General features: G+C 40.1%; 1 long non-coding RNA gene across 1 annotated transcript; it reads right to left on the reverse strand.

Moving 5' to 3' along the window:
• Window positions 1–977: 977 nt before the first annotated feature.
• LOC105486542 (uncharacterized) lies at window positions 978–14,131 on the reverse strand. Its single transcript, XR_011612203.1, has 3 exons — window positions 14,039–14,131; window positions 13,802–13,950; window positions 978–2,677 (listed from the first exon to the last, which is right to left on the reverse strand). It is a non-coding gene; the product is annotated as an uncharacterized lncRNA (long non-coding RNA).
• Between the last annotated feature and the right edge of the window lie 764 nt (window positions 14,132–14,895).

Consider the following 14,895-nt stretch of genomic DNA (forward strand, 5'->3'; position numbering starts at 1 on the left):
CAGGGGGCATACATGCAGAAGGCTCTGCATCCTACAGACTTCCAGTTCTGACTCTTTTCCCAAGCAGCCCTTCCGTCAGGCAGTGAACACTGATACAGCCATAAAGGCAACTGGGTGCAACCTGTGACACCACAGAGCCTCCCAGTGACCCCCCTCCTGGGATCATCCACTCCTTATGTTGTTTAAAAACATGGACCCAGTATTCCATATGGTGCCTCTATAGGGTGGATGATTAGCCATGGAATCAATATCATAATTGGCTCAAAACCATGCCCCTGGTTTCAGCTTATCTCTTACCCCTGTATAGCTACTTGGTGAAATAGATGTGCAGGAAACTTCTTCTCTTTGATCATAGATAATATTGGTGCACGATTAGTATCAAATATTGCACTAGGACAGTGGCTCACACACTTAAGTATGTGTATTAGTCCATTGTCATGCTGCTGATAAATACATATCTGAGACTGGGAAGAAAAATAAGTTTAATTGGACTTACAGTTCCGAATGGCTAGGGAGGCCTCAGAATCACGGCGGGAGGTGGAAGGCACTTCTTACATGGTGGCAGCAAGAGAGAATGAGGAAGAAACAAAAGCGGAAACCCCTGATAAACCCATCAGATCTCATAAGACTTATTCACTATCACGAGAATAGCACAGGAAAGATCATTCCCCAAGATTCAATTACCTCCCCGTGAGTTCCTCCCACAACATGTGGGAATTCTGGGAGATACAATTCAAGTTGAGATTTGGGTGGGGACACAGCCAAACCATATCAGTATGCATCAGAATCATTTAGAGGTTTTGAGATGCATATCAGTATCATTTAGAGATGCATATCAGTATGCATCAGAATCATTTATATATATATATATATATATTTTTATATATATATATATATATTTTTTTTTTCCCAAACTCCTAGTGGGTACAGTTTATCTTGCCAGATATTATATTGCTAGGCCCAGCTCCAGAGTTTCTGTGTTAGTAGATCTGGTGTAGGGCCCCAGAGTCTGTATTTCTGAAAGGTTCCCTGGTGATGCTTATGCTGCTGGTCCAGGGACCACACTTTGAGAAGCACTGTGTCAGGCACTAAGCACCCCAAGAATTCTAGGACCTCTGCAGACTCCATGTCTTTTGGTATTTTTCTGGGAAGTACCAAAGTCCAGCTGTCATAGAGTAGGACATGGGCAACTGACAATCGTCCTGGCAGTTTGTTGTCACATCCCAATTTCTCAAGCATTGGGAAATCAGACTGCAACATATTTGGCATTTTGAAGTCAGTTATAGCTGAATCATCTAAATGCCTTTTGATAATTGCTAATTGACAGAAATAGACTCAGAAAGTCATACCTTTTCCACTATCAGAAGACAAAAAGCAAACATGGACATAACCTATCTTTATTGATATATATTTGTGTCTATCTATATGCCATTATACATACTTACATTATATACATGATATATATTTTTATTCATCATGAAATAAAAATCTTTATTGATATATATTTATACCTATCTATATTGATATATGTTTTATGTATCTATATGCCATTATATATATACTCACATTGCATACAAGAAATATAAGTATGTGTTTGTAAACACACACACATATGAATGAGAGAGAGAAAATGCTCCATAGCAGCTGAAGATAAAACAGAAAGAATCACCCCAAGGCAGCCTCACAATTCAGGAACAGAGAACCAGTAACCGGGTGGAGGGGCAGGTGCAGAACAGGTGCAAGGGTACCAGAGTTAAAGTCAGAGTCCGCAAGGTGCCCCAGGTGCACAGAGATGAAGACAGAAGGGTCAAGCTCAGGACAATGTGGTTAAATTATGGCAGAGAGTGGCTGGCTGAGGCAATATTTAATGACCCAGGCACTCACCTTCACGATTTATTGGTGACCAATCTCAAGAGAAAGGTGACTTAGCACACTGCTTTGCCCATTCTAGGTGTCTGGAATTGTTTTTAAGGAGTTAAGAGATATTTGTGACATTTCTTTGGATCTTGTTTGCATGATTATTTAAAAAGTTCAGGGACTATTTTCAGGGACTTCTCATGCATTAATTCAAGAACTATTTACTGATTATATACTGTGCTATAGTCATTAAGTATCCAATGGAATAAAAAAAGCCAGGTGTCTCCCATCGTGGGGCCTATTGTCTAATCAGTGAGACTCAGTGACACAGACATTGACCAAGGAATCTCCCAAATAGAGGATAGGAAAGTCCTGCTATGGAGAATGGCTCTCGGTAAGTCTGAAGCAGAGTGTAGTACTGGAACGAAACCCACCCGGGCAGCTGGAGACAATGCCCGTGGGATGCGCCCCCGTACACTGAAGCCTCGACAGTGAATAGAGCTTCACTAAAGAGAAGCAGTCTTTTGCTTTCACATTTCAGCAGTATTATATCATGTCATCCTCCCAATGGCCCTGCCAGGTGGATGATGTTATGCCCAGTTTGGAGGAGGAGGTCGAAGCTAAGCAAGGGCTCTGAGCTCCACCCAAGCCCAGAGTTTCTGGTTCCACAGGTCAGGGACGGGCTGGCAGACGGTTTGTCTTTCTTGATGAGTGTCCAGTGAGGTGGCTGCTGCTGATCTCAGGATCACACCTGAAGAAACAACCTCTGAACTAGAGCCGCAGGAACAGCCCATTAGGAACGTGACTCCCGTTTAGAAATCTGTGGTATAAGAAAACACATTGGACCCTGTCAGGTGATGGTCAGGCTTTGCCAGATCTCTTGCTCCTGTGCATGACTCTGTCATCCTCGATGAGCAATTCCATCCTGGCATCAAACTTCATACATCCTTTCATATCCGGTTCAAAAGACATCTTCTGCGGAAGCTTTCATCACCCCTACCTCCCCCAATTTTAGCTACACTAAACTCGCATGTCAAATTGTTGGTATCAGCTTTGGTTTTCACCATAGCCTTCCACTATAGTTACCAGTTTGCAGAGATGATGCCTAACTCATTTTTGCATTCTTGCATCATGACTTTTTATAATGTCTTGCATAAACAAAGGCTTCCATGTACATGGATTGAATGAAAATGTTAAGTATTTAAAGTCATTCAACTGTGTATTTTCACATTTTATACACTAATAAGCTCATGAAGCAATTTGAGCAGGAATATTTCCCCCTAAGTTTTAGAAAAGGAAAAAGAAGATTACAGGCACCAAGTAATGTAAATGACATACCCAAGTACCGTAATTGTGCAATCATGGGTCTCTGCAAAAACACAACTGGCACATTCAAATTTGGTATGGAGGAGGGTTTAAAAACACATTGTTTACAATGACGTGTAGTATTTAGGGAAAACAACAAAGATGAAGCAGGACCAGGAGTGAGACGCTATCACCACCCTGCAGCAGAGACCGAGAGGGGGCATCATGTGGAAGGAGTGCCCTGACTCTAGAAGAAAGTTAGCACCTGTGGTCATCTGCATCAGGAGAGCTGAACATACAACCCCGCCCCCATCCTTGATCGCTTGCAGAAGGCAAAGGAGTCTGTGCCCATGGGCCTCTGGCATGCTGCAGACTGAAGGGGATGGACGGAGGATCTGGAAGGGCAAACAGGACACCCAGACATTGATTCCAGCCTCCAATTTCTGTGCATTTTTTCCTCAACCCTGCTGCTTCAACAATCTCATAAATCTTCCTGTTAAAAATGTCTACCATGTGGAATGGAGATGGTTTATTGATAAAGACAAGACAGTTTAGTTAAGTTTTAGATGGAATTGCTTTAAGAAAAGGCTCATTTTAGAATTCACACTTTCAAACAAACTTTCTGCTTTATGGATGTTAGTTTCTTAAAAAAAAAAAAAGTCAACAAACCATAACACTGAAAACGTTGTTTCATGCTAGCTTATTACAAACTGCCTCGTTGAGCAGATTGTACATTTATACTCGATGGTAGGACTTAACATGCACTGGGATAATGATAGAAAAATGAAATGAATTTCAACAAATAATCAAGGATGCAGCTTCAAAAGACTGGTGAAATTCTTGCTATGATAATCTTTTTTTTTTTAAAGTCATGTATATTTTATGAGTCTGAAACAACTAATTCCAATAAGTCTCTGGGCTATGGAAGCAGAAAAGGAACACGATGTAATGTAGCATAGCATAATATATGAAGCAATCATTCAAACATAGCTTGCAGTACATACGTCAATAAACTTCTACTGTATTGAAGTCAGTGAAGTATAGGAGATATTCAAGCAGAAGATGTTTATTCAATGCATTGTAAAAAATCCATTTTTCTTTGGCTTGCCAAATGTGCCTGAGAGTTACTACTAATTTATCATGAAAAAAAAAAAAACCTGCCTCTGTGATAAAGGCAGAGAAAACTGGATAATTTCTCATGTTGCTCTTTTGAACTTTAGTAAGATGCCATGGAGTTGAGACTATAATAATCATGGTTTATTGGGTGGAACCTTGCCTTGACTCAGTGGAGGTCAAGTTAGTGTCAAGAACACTGGCCTGGCTGTCAGAAGACTTGGGCTCCTCTCTCAGCTCTTGCAGGAGCTAGCTGTACCACCAGGAGCCTCTGGGGGTCTAATTGAGAGAATCAGATCATGAGCTTGGTGGTCTCTTACAGCGATGGAGTTTGTGATTCTCAGGTATGCTGGCAAATCTCTACTGTGTTCTGTAGGATCTCCTCTGGGCCATCAGCTTTCTCATCTACCAGTGGAGAGTGCTCACTCTTCACAAAATTTGATTGACAGTGACTCCTTTCCCCCTGCCTCTGAACAGCTCAGACAGCAAAGGATGCCACAGAGAACAGTGACTTGCGAAGCCCCAAATGGTAGGTGTAGATGAGTTTTTAGGTATAAATTGGAGAATCTAGTGGAATAGTTGTTGTATTTGATTTCCACCGTTACATAAAAAATTATCACAAACTTAGCAATTCGCATTTATTATCTCATGATTTCTGTGGGACAGGAAGCGAGGCATAGCTTAGCCAGGTTCTTTGCTCAGAGTCTCACAAGACTGTGCTCAAAATATCAGCCAAAACGCTTTTTCTTTAGAGGATTCATGGGAAAAGGTCTGCTGCCAAGCTCCCGCAGGTTGTGGGCAGAATTCGTTTTCCATGTGGCTGCAGAACTCATGGTTGCTTCCTCCAGGCCAGCAGGGGAGCATCTCTCTTGAGGGAGGGGCCAGTCCCTTTGTCAAAAGCTTTCACTGATTGTGTCCTGCCCGCCCAGCATAATCTCCCATTTGATTAAGGTCCCATCTGATTTGGGCCCTTAATTACATTTGCAAAATCTCATCACCTTTGCCTTACGATAGAACTTAATCATGGGAGTGGCATCCTTTTTAATCAGAATTCCCTCCACACTCAAGGACAGGAGAGTATTCAGGGTGTAGACACCAAACAGCAGGATGTTGGGGGTCATCTTACAATTTCTATCCAAATGCAAAAAAAAAAAAAAGGCTACTTTATATATTCCATTCATCAGTGAAGGCCAGAAGCTCTAATTCTACTTCCTTGAGAAAGCAGTCATAACTGACGCTCCCATGGTCTGAACTCTCCTGACATGGCTGAACCAGCCCTTTGGTCCCCACTATATTCTGTGTTGTGTTGATAGTTTATCATTTCTCTGACTGGTTTCTCCAAAATTGTCTGCAAATTATGTAAAAACAGAGATCAGGATGTTTAAATCTAAACTGTATTTATATTGAGCATGCCAACTTACACATGTAGTAGATAGTAATTAATGACTGATTGCTAGTATTATAAAAGTACTTGATATGTATACAGTTCTGCAAAGTTTACAAATCACTTTCAAATGCTTTATTTCATCGGATAACTCGGAAAGATAAATACAGCAGAAAGTACTTACTAAAACATACTTTAGTGGCATAAAAAAGACACACTTCAAATTAGCCATGTTGTAAAATGTGTAACATATAAGCGAAAAATGAAGAAATTTTTTTTTGCCTAAATTATACCTGTCTTTGCTTAGATTTTTTATAATTACTAAAATACTTCTAGGGGAGCAAAATTCCACTTTTTGTTTACTTTTTAAAACCCTCTGTTTTATTAATGTTCCACAAAAATAGGCCACATTTGTATTTAAGAAAACAACTTTGGGGAGGGATGGTCAAATAGGCTGATGAATCAGTCAGCATAGACTAGACCGTTCTCATTTGTGAATGTATTTCCTCAGTTTTATCAGTTCCAGACTGGAATATTTTTTTCAGGATCATTTTACTTTTATTTAAATTATCTGTGGCCTCATCAGAATTTGCTGACTACAGATTCTGCTATTGTAAGTTTTCTTTAAGGATCATTATTTTTTTTAATTTAATTTTTATGTTAAGTTCAGGGGTACACATTTAGGTTTGTTATATAGGTAAACTTATTTAATGGGAATTTGTTGTATAGATTATTTCATCACCCAGGCATTAAGCCTAGTACCCATTAGTTATATTTCCTGATTTTACCCTCCCCTTCCCTCCCGTCTCCGATAGGCCCCAGTGTGTGTTGTTCCCCTCTATGTGTCCGTGTGTTCTCATCATTTAGCTCCCACTTATAGTGAGAACATGCAGTATTTGGTTTTCTGTTGCTAAGTTAGTTTGCTAAGGATAATGGTCTCTATCTCCATTCATGTTCCTGCAAAAAACATAATCTTATTCTTTTTAATAACTGCATAGTATGCCATGGTGTATATTTACCACATTTTCTTTATCTAGTCAACCATTGATGGGCATTTAAGTTGATTTCATGTCCTTGCTGTTGTGAATAGTTCTGCAATTAACATACACATACATGCATCTTTATGATAAAAAGAATTATGTTCCTTTGGGCATATACCTAGCAATGGGATTGTTGGGTTGAACAGTTATTTCTGTTTTTAGGCCTTTAAGGAATCATCGCACTGTCTTAAACAATGGTTGAATATTCTTACCAATAGTGTATAAGCATCCCTTTTTCTCTGCAACCTTGCTAGCATGTGTTTTTTTTTGTGTGTGTGTGTTTTTGTTTGTTTGTTTGTTTACTTTTTAATAATAGTTATTATGACTGGTGTGAGATGATATCTCATGGGCTCATGGGGGTTTTGATTTGCATTTCTCTAATGATCAGTGATGTTGAGATTTTTAAATGATTATTGGCAGCATGTATGTCTTCTTTTGAAAAGTCAGACTTAAGATTTTAAAGAAAAATATTCAAATTGTATAGAACTGTTCATTGTGGCAGAACTAATACCATAAGAAAAAATAAATGTAAATCTACAGATTTCATTAAAAATATATAAAGAGAATGTTAGTATAGCAAATGATTCACTTAAAAGATTGTAAGCCATACGATGCTACACTGCTGACCAAGGTAATGTTTCACCTCTCCCTTTACATAGAGATCATGGTTCACCAACATTTCCTGAGTGTCAGAAAGGCCATGGGAGGAACAAGAGGAATGTGGCAGAGTCCCTGACCTTAAGCCACTTCTACCTGCATGGGCCCCATGCAATTAGCTATAATCAGATGTTATAAGGGTGAGGTCAAAGCAAGTTGCATTTTGAACCCAGACAAAGGCTATAACCCCCCAAAAGGGAGAAGAGGACACTTTACTGGAAGGTTAAAGGTAAAGAATGGAGAGAACAACATTCTAAGCAGAGGGAAGAGCACTTACAAATGCACAGTGGTGCAAAAATGATCACAATCTATTGAGAAAGGCAATAGTTTGATTAGAGTAAGGGAGGTGAGAGACTGGACTGAAGAGATAGACAAAGAACAAATACCATTGCTTAGAACCCCAACATGTCATCTGATACATGATGCTTAGAACACTAAGCCATCAACTTCATTTAGACTCAGTGTACTCTATGTAAACATATAGTACACTAAGACATTTAGACATTACTATGACCATAGAGAGCTATTGAAATATTTTAATCATATTTTTAATTGTAAGTATTTACTCTGAAAGTCACGGGAAGGATACATCTTAAAGTTGTGAGTGGTGAAGACGGAGTGACTACTAAGAATATGACTGCAGTAATATGAGTCAAAAAATATCAGCCTTAACTAAAGCAATACCATGAGAGAAGGTATATTAAGTTTTTTTTTTTTGTTGTTGTTGTTTTTTAGACAGAGTTTAGATCTTGTCACCTAGGCTGGAGTGCAATGGCAGGATCTCAGCTCACTGCAACCTCCACCTCTAGGGTTCAAGTGATTCTCCTGCCTCAGCCTCCTGAGTAGCTGGGATTACAGGTGCACCACCATGCCCAGCTAATTTTTTGTGTTTTTAGTGGAGATGGGGTTCCACTATGTTGGCCGGGCTGGTCTCGAACTCCTGACCTCAGGTCATCCACCCGCCTAGGCCTCCCAAAGTGCTGGGATTACAGGCGTGAGCCACCGCGCCCAGCCAGTATTTTTTAAAAAATAAAACCTATCAGATTTGTTGGTTAATTCAATGTTTTTAGGTTACACCAAGGGAAACTGAAGGAGAAAAAGGGTAAGGCCAAGATTTCTCACTCAAATAGCTTGGGAGGTTTTGGAACTTTCATTGTGATAAGGAAACAGAAAGAAACAGATGTTGTAGGAAAAGAATGAAGTTATTTTTGTAATGTTGAATTATGGGCATCTGTGAAACCCAAATGGAGATGTGGAGCAGGCAGTTAGAGGTAAAGGTCTGAAACTTTGAGGAGGGTTTAGGTAGTGTTGAATTTGGTAAAGAAGGGTGAGGAAAACATTCTACACAGTGGGAAGAGGACTTAGAAATGTATAGGGGTGCAAAAATGCTCATGATATATTGAGAAAGCCAAATAATTTGTTTAGAGTAAGGGGGGCGAGAAGGTGAGAGACTGGACTAAAAAGAAAGACAAAGAACATACACAATTAATATAATACATGGAAAGTTAAGTGCAGGTTTGTATTAGGTTGCCCAGAAATAATGAATGCTGTGGGAAAAGGAGAGGAAATCCAGCATTTAAACAGTATACGTGAAAAGAGAAACTGAGAAAGACTTGGAAGCAATGACCGTGAGTGTGGCCCCCAGAATGCTGCTATGGAAATTTGCACTAACCTGACATCCTCGACTGCATTTCTGGACTCTTATGTATATTTCAAAGTGCCAATTAGATGGTGTTTCTGCTCTGCTCAAAGATTTTTAGTGGCTCCCCATTGTTCTCAGCATAAGGACAAGCACCCTCACCAGGTCTCACAGAGCTGCACTGTCACACAGAACTGCTTTCAGTCCCATCTTCTCTTACCTCTGGTGCTTAGAGGTTTATCTTTTTCTCTTTGCATCCACCATTTTCCCAAATGCAGTCCCCATCAACCATGGTCTCCCATCAACTCTCTCTCAGTTTTTGTGTCTCCAGACCTCCTTTCCTAGTGGAAGCCCTTCCAGAAGTATCTAGGAATGGTTTCGTGCCTCTCCTCTGTGCCCTCATGGATTTCATCAGGATGTATCATGTTACGAGTGATGTCGGTGAAGACCAATATACAGGAATGAACTGAAAATGAGATACTGAAGGCCAGATGATCCGTTTGGAAGCTGCAGTGCTCCATGTCCAGGGGTGGTGTGGTTCTGGACTAGAGCAGTGTTATCAGTTAGGGTTGTTTGGGTTGCAAGCCACAGATACCAAAATTAGGTAACTTAAGCAAAAGGGGAAGTGAGGGAAAGATATTGACTAGCTCAGTAAATCTACAGAACAGCTGGAGAACTAGGCGTAAAATAATGAGGAGCCAGGGAATGCCTAGAGCCTTGTCAGCCACAGCAACCCTCTCATGTGAGCACTCTGCTGGATTCAAGTACCTCTCACAGTGGTTGTGCTGTCTGCTACTTGGCTCAGACTTCAAAGTCTAGGACGGGACCACAGCATTGGTCTGTGTGGAGTTGCATGTCCGATCCTTTTGTTGACTGTTGTTTCCAGTAAAGACAAGTGGTTCAATGAAGAAATGAAGCAATTCCCTCAAGGAAATGAAAGCAGCCTCGTATGAGAAACATGATTCTCAGAAGGAGTAATCAAGAGATAGGAAAGCTTGTGTCAAAAGGAGGTGGGATGCGTACTAAATGGTTTTTGCTTTAATCAGTAAGAAATAGTCACTCTGCAGTATAGAAACATAGGGAAGGGATTCTTGTTGCAGCAGTTAAGAAGGAGGAACTCACAGGTCCTTGTGATGATCTCACATGAGAATGCTGTCATGCTTTGAAGGTCGTCTGCATTCAAGGAAAAAATGCATCATCTTTTCCTTCAAGAGATTATATTCAAAGCCACTTGGTCATGTTTTCAAATTTCACATGACATTTTCCTCCAAATTTTGTTTATGTAGAGATCAGACATAAGAACAGTGTGCAGTGAGTTCTGGGAGACAGGAAACACATCACAGGAGCTAATCATACCCAGCTTAATTATTAAATTCATTTCTGGAGAAAAGGATGGGTCCTCCAAATTAGAATCTATGAGATGCTCTCAGGAAAAAGATTCCATACCAGGACCACTGGCATGCAGGTGTTGAGTTTCTGATTGGGGAGTTTCTATTGGGCCATAAATTCATTGTATGTCTTAGCATAAGTTACTTAGTTTCCTTAACTGTAAAGTATTTTGAACAAAATCCAAGGAACTCTTCTCAATTTTGAATAATATCACTCAACTATATAGATACTTACATATTGACCATTTTATTGCAAATTCTTCACTTCACAAACCTGTCTTCAGAAAACTGGAGAAGGTCAAGCAAAGCAATCAAGATGATTGAACTCAATCTGGGTTTCTTAACAAACACTTGATTTACAGATAAAGTGTACCAGATATTGAGTTGTATATGGGTAAAAACTTATCTTTATTCTGATGAGACAATGTCAATAAAGAATATACAAGTTCATTTAAAAATTTGTAGGATGTCTGACATTAAGTGGGGAAAGTGTTATTTATAGATGATAGAGAGATAGAAACTTGTAGAAAGTTTATTCATATGGCAAGCATGAATCTGTCATTTCCTTGAAAGATCTTTCCTTGGGGATGACTCATTCTTTCCAGCAAACACACTCAAGGATCAAGGACACACTTTCGATCCCCTATAAATAGCATACATAATAGTATGTACCTATGGAAGAAATAAATATTTGCCTCAAATTGTTTGGCTCCATATCCCAGTAATAAATGTTTTCTTTGAGTTATATCACAAATTGTGCCTGATCATTCATTATTTAAGAAGTTAAACTGGCTTCCATTGAAACATAGAATCATGGTTCTATGATTCCATGACTCCATTTACAGCGACAATTTGAAGAGAAACTTAAAAGAGCTGCTCCCTGTCTCACCTCAGCAAACATCCCCTTGTGTGTGGCTGGGCCTGGCAGCTAAGAGTGGAATATGCTAAAGGGTGAGAGGGACCAGATGTCTCAAAACTGTTACAGATCAAAGCCAAAGTAAGTGAAGCAAAGCTATGTGCACAGGGTGGACAGGGAAACAGAAGCAAAGCTATGTGTAGATGGTGGACAGGGAAACTAAAGCAAAGCTATGTGCAGAGGGTGGACAGGGACAGATCTGAAAATAAGAGAATGCCTCTAAGAATAAGGCAGATTGGATTGCAAGCTGTGTCCTGTGTGGACACATGGAGGCCTGTGTGAGCACTGCCCACGGAACTGAAGTAGCCATGGCTTGTTGCATGGACTGTTAGGCGTGTGGCGTCTGGTTCAGATTAAATTAAACTGGGGAAGTCTATGATAAAGTATCTTTACTTTCTTCTGTAAGGTCCCCCCGAACTTGCTACTCATATTGACTCTTTACTTTCTAGAAATTAACACAGAGAGGAAAAAAAAGAGCAGTTATAAAATTCACAGATTCATAAAAAAGAGGAAAATGTTCTCTCTTTTCTATCCAAGACAGGCAAATCTATATATAGCACTAAAATCCTAAGGAGGACATCATGTAATACAATGTTTAACATTTTCAACAACATTTGTAAGGTATATGCAATGTTAAGTTTTAAAGTCCTGTTTTACGCAATATTCTTTTACTATGTTCCTTCTGAAGGATTTCTGATGCTGTATAGCAGTCAACCTTTTTGTTTGAAACAGCGCAAGAGAAACTGTCCTACATGGGTTTTATGTGTGACTTCTCTTCTGGGCTCTAAGTGCTTGAGATCAAGAAGAACGTCTAATATTTAATCATTAAATAGCCATGGAATTGTAACCACATCATTAACCTAACTCACTTTTATATAATGTACATATAAAGTTCTTTGTGATTTTTTTTTTATTATTATACTTTAAGTTCTAGGGTACATGTGCATAACGTGCAGGTTTGTTACATATGTATACTTGTGCCATGTTGGTGTGCTGCACCCATCAACTCGTCAGCACCCATCAACTCGTCATTTACATCAGGTATAACTCCCAGTGCAATCCCTCCCCCCTCCCTCCTCCCCATAATAGGCCCCGGTGTGTGATGTTCCCCTTCCTGAGTCCAAGTGATCTCATTGTTCAGTTCCCACCCATGAGTGAGAACATGTGGTGTTTGGTTTTCTGTTCTTGCGATAGTTTGCTGAGAATGATGGTTTCCAGCTGCATCCATGTCCCTACAAAGGACACAAACTCATCCTTTTTTATGGCTGCATAGTATTCCATGGTGTATATGTGCCACATTTTCTTAATCCAGTCTGTCACTGATGGATATTTGGGTTGATTCCAAGTCTTTGCTATTGTGAATAGTGCCACAATGAACATACGTGTGCATGTGTCTTTATAGCAGCATGACTTATAATCCTTTGGGTATAAAGCCAGTAATGGGATGGCTGGGTCAAATGGTTCTTCTAGTTCTAGATCCTTGAGGAATAGCCACACTGTCTTCCACAATGGTTGAAATGGTTTACAGTGATTATTGAACGTATGTGTACACACACACACACACACACACACACACACACACAGCTTTTTTTGTAAATTATAGAACCCTGTTAATAGGGTCCTAATATTTGTATGTTGAGATCCTAGTTCCTGATGTCTTGAAGTGGTGTTTTCTGTGTCATGGGTCTGATGGCTGGGAGATAATCATTTTATAACTGACTCTCCCCACGGTGTCCCCACACTAACCCACACTGAAACTCATCTGCCACTTCCCACGCCCTCAGCCAGCCTGGAGCAATCCTCCTGCTGCCGTCTATCCCTGTCAGCTTGACGTCTTTCTATTCAACAGCATTTTTAGTCTTGTCTGCAAACTTAGAAATGACACAGTGCACCCCCTCTTCCGGATTAATAAGTAAAATAAGAAATAAGATTCATCCTGACAAGTATTTTATAAAACATTCATTAGTCCTTAAACATCTTTAAAGAAACTTGTTTTTATTGTTCTTGGTGGATTTTTTTTAGCAGCTTCATGATAATTGAGATTGGAGTAATTTTAGATTTGCATGTTTGTTAAAATACTTTCAAAGGAAAAATAAAACTATAGCGTGATGAAATATTGGATCCTAAGATGTAGTAGGAGGACTTTAGAGGAACACAACGCTGTGAAGTGACCGTTACAGAAGTGTCCAAGACTTAAAAAGCTGCACCAGAGAGAAACAGTGAAAGAAGAGACAGAGACAGAAAGATAGAGGAAGAGAGAGAAAGAGAGAAAGAAGAGGAGAAAGAAACAAAGATAAAGAGAGAGACAGAGACAGAGCAAGACAGAGAAAGAGATGGAGGGAGAAAGAGAGAGAGGCAAACTGAGAGAAAGAGGGAGAGAGCTTAAAAAACAAACATGGAGCTGCCTTCAGCCTGGGTGCCCTGAAGGAAAAGGGCCAGCTCTGCAGTCTGTGTGGGGCTGGAGTAGAGGGGAGCAGAAGGGAGTGGAAAACAAGGACTCACCCCCTTTTCCTGATTCAGCTGCCGTTCCTTTGCTGTTTCCTGTGGCCGGTACAAGCGCTCCTAAAGGGTCCCTGGGAACAGCTGTGTGGCCGGCGCCTGCATAACCCATCCTCTCTTCACCTGTGCTCTGTTCAAGGCTCCTGGAAACCCTGCAGAAAATGCACTTCCTTACATGTTAGCCTCTATCACCACCTAATTCAGGGGACTAAAAGATTTGCAACGAAATCAACATATTACCTGTAGTTGAGCCTTCTTGGAGAGGAACCTACCTTCGCCCTGCGTACATATACCCAGTTGGCCCAGCGCATTTGGGGCACAGCAGGTGTCTGGGATGGCATCAGGCTCACGTGTCCAATGGCTCGTCTTACATCACCTGTATCTGGGGAGGCTCCCCAATCAAAATGCATGCGAAGGTGAATATGAAGGATTAGCCAAGCACAGATGATAATGACTGCTACCATTATAGTAAATTTTATATACCATTAATATATATCATTATGTTAATTCAGCTATTTACAAATATCAGAGGTTTTAAGACTTCAGGTAGGACAGCAATCATACAGAAGGGCTCCTTCAATTAAATCCTCCAGGGTTGAACAGGGAACCACAGTGGTGCTAGCTCACCAATTTTTAAAGCTGTGGTTTGTTTCTGTTCCAGGATCTGAAGATGGAGCTTCTTTGATTTCAGTCTTTTATCTTCATATCAATCTAAAGCCAGTTGATAGGTATCTAGCTAAGGTTGCCTGTGTCTCCTGCATTTATAGATTGTTGGGGCTGTATTAATTTGCATGAAGTTGGTAGTTCACAAAGGGACAGAGGGTCGTTTCTCAATGTTTTTTTTTTCTCCATTGAATCCTCCATAGGTCTCTATGTGATCAGCACATTTCCAGCTTAGTATCCAGTGAGACGTTTCTAGATTCATCATTATCTTAGTATCTGCTCCACATGTCATCAATTTGCAGAGGAAAAGTCTTGAAACAAGTGGCTCTAATTTGTTGTATTTTTGCAAAACTTCATAGTTTATAAAGTGCTATGGAAATTTTATCATATTCGATCTAACCGATATCTCTTAGGATCTATAGTAAAATGGTACA

The sequence above is a fragment of the Macaca nemestrina genome, chromosome 13 (assembly GCF_043159975.1).
Source record: "Macaca nemestrina isolate mMacNem1 chromosome 13, mMacNem.hap1, whole genome shotgun sequence".
Classification (NCBI taxonomy): domain Eukaryota; kingdom Metazoa; phylum Chordata; class Mammalia; order Primates; family Cercopithecidae; genus Macaca; species Macaca nemestrina.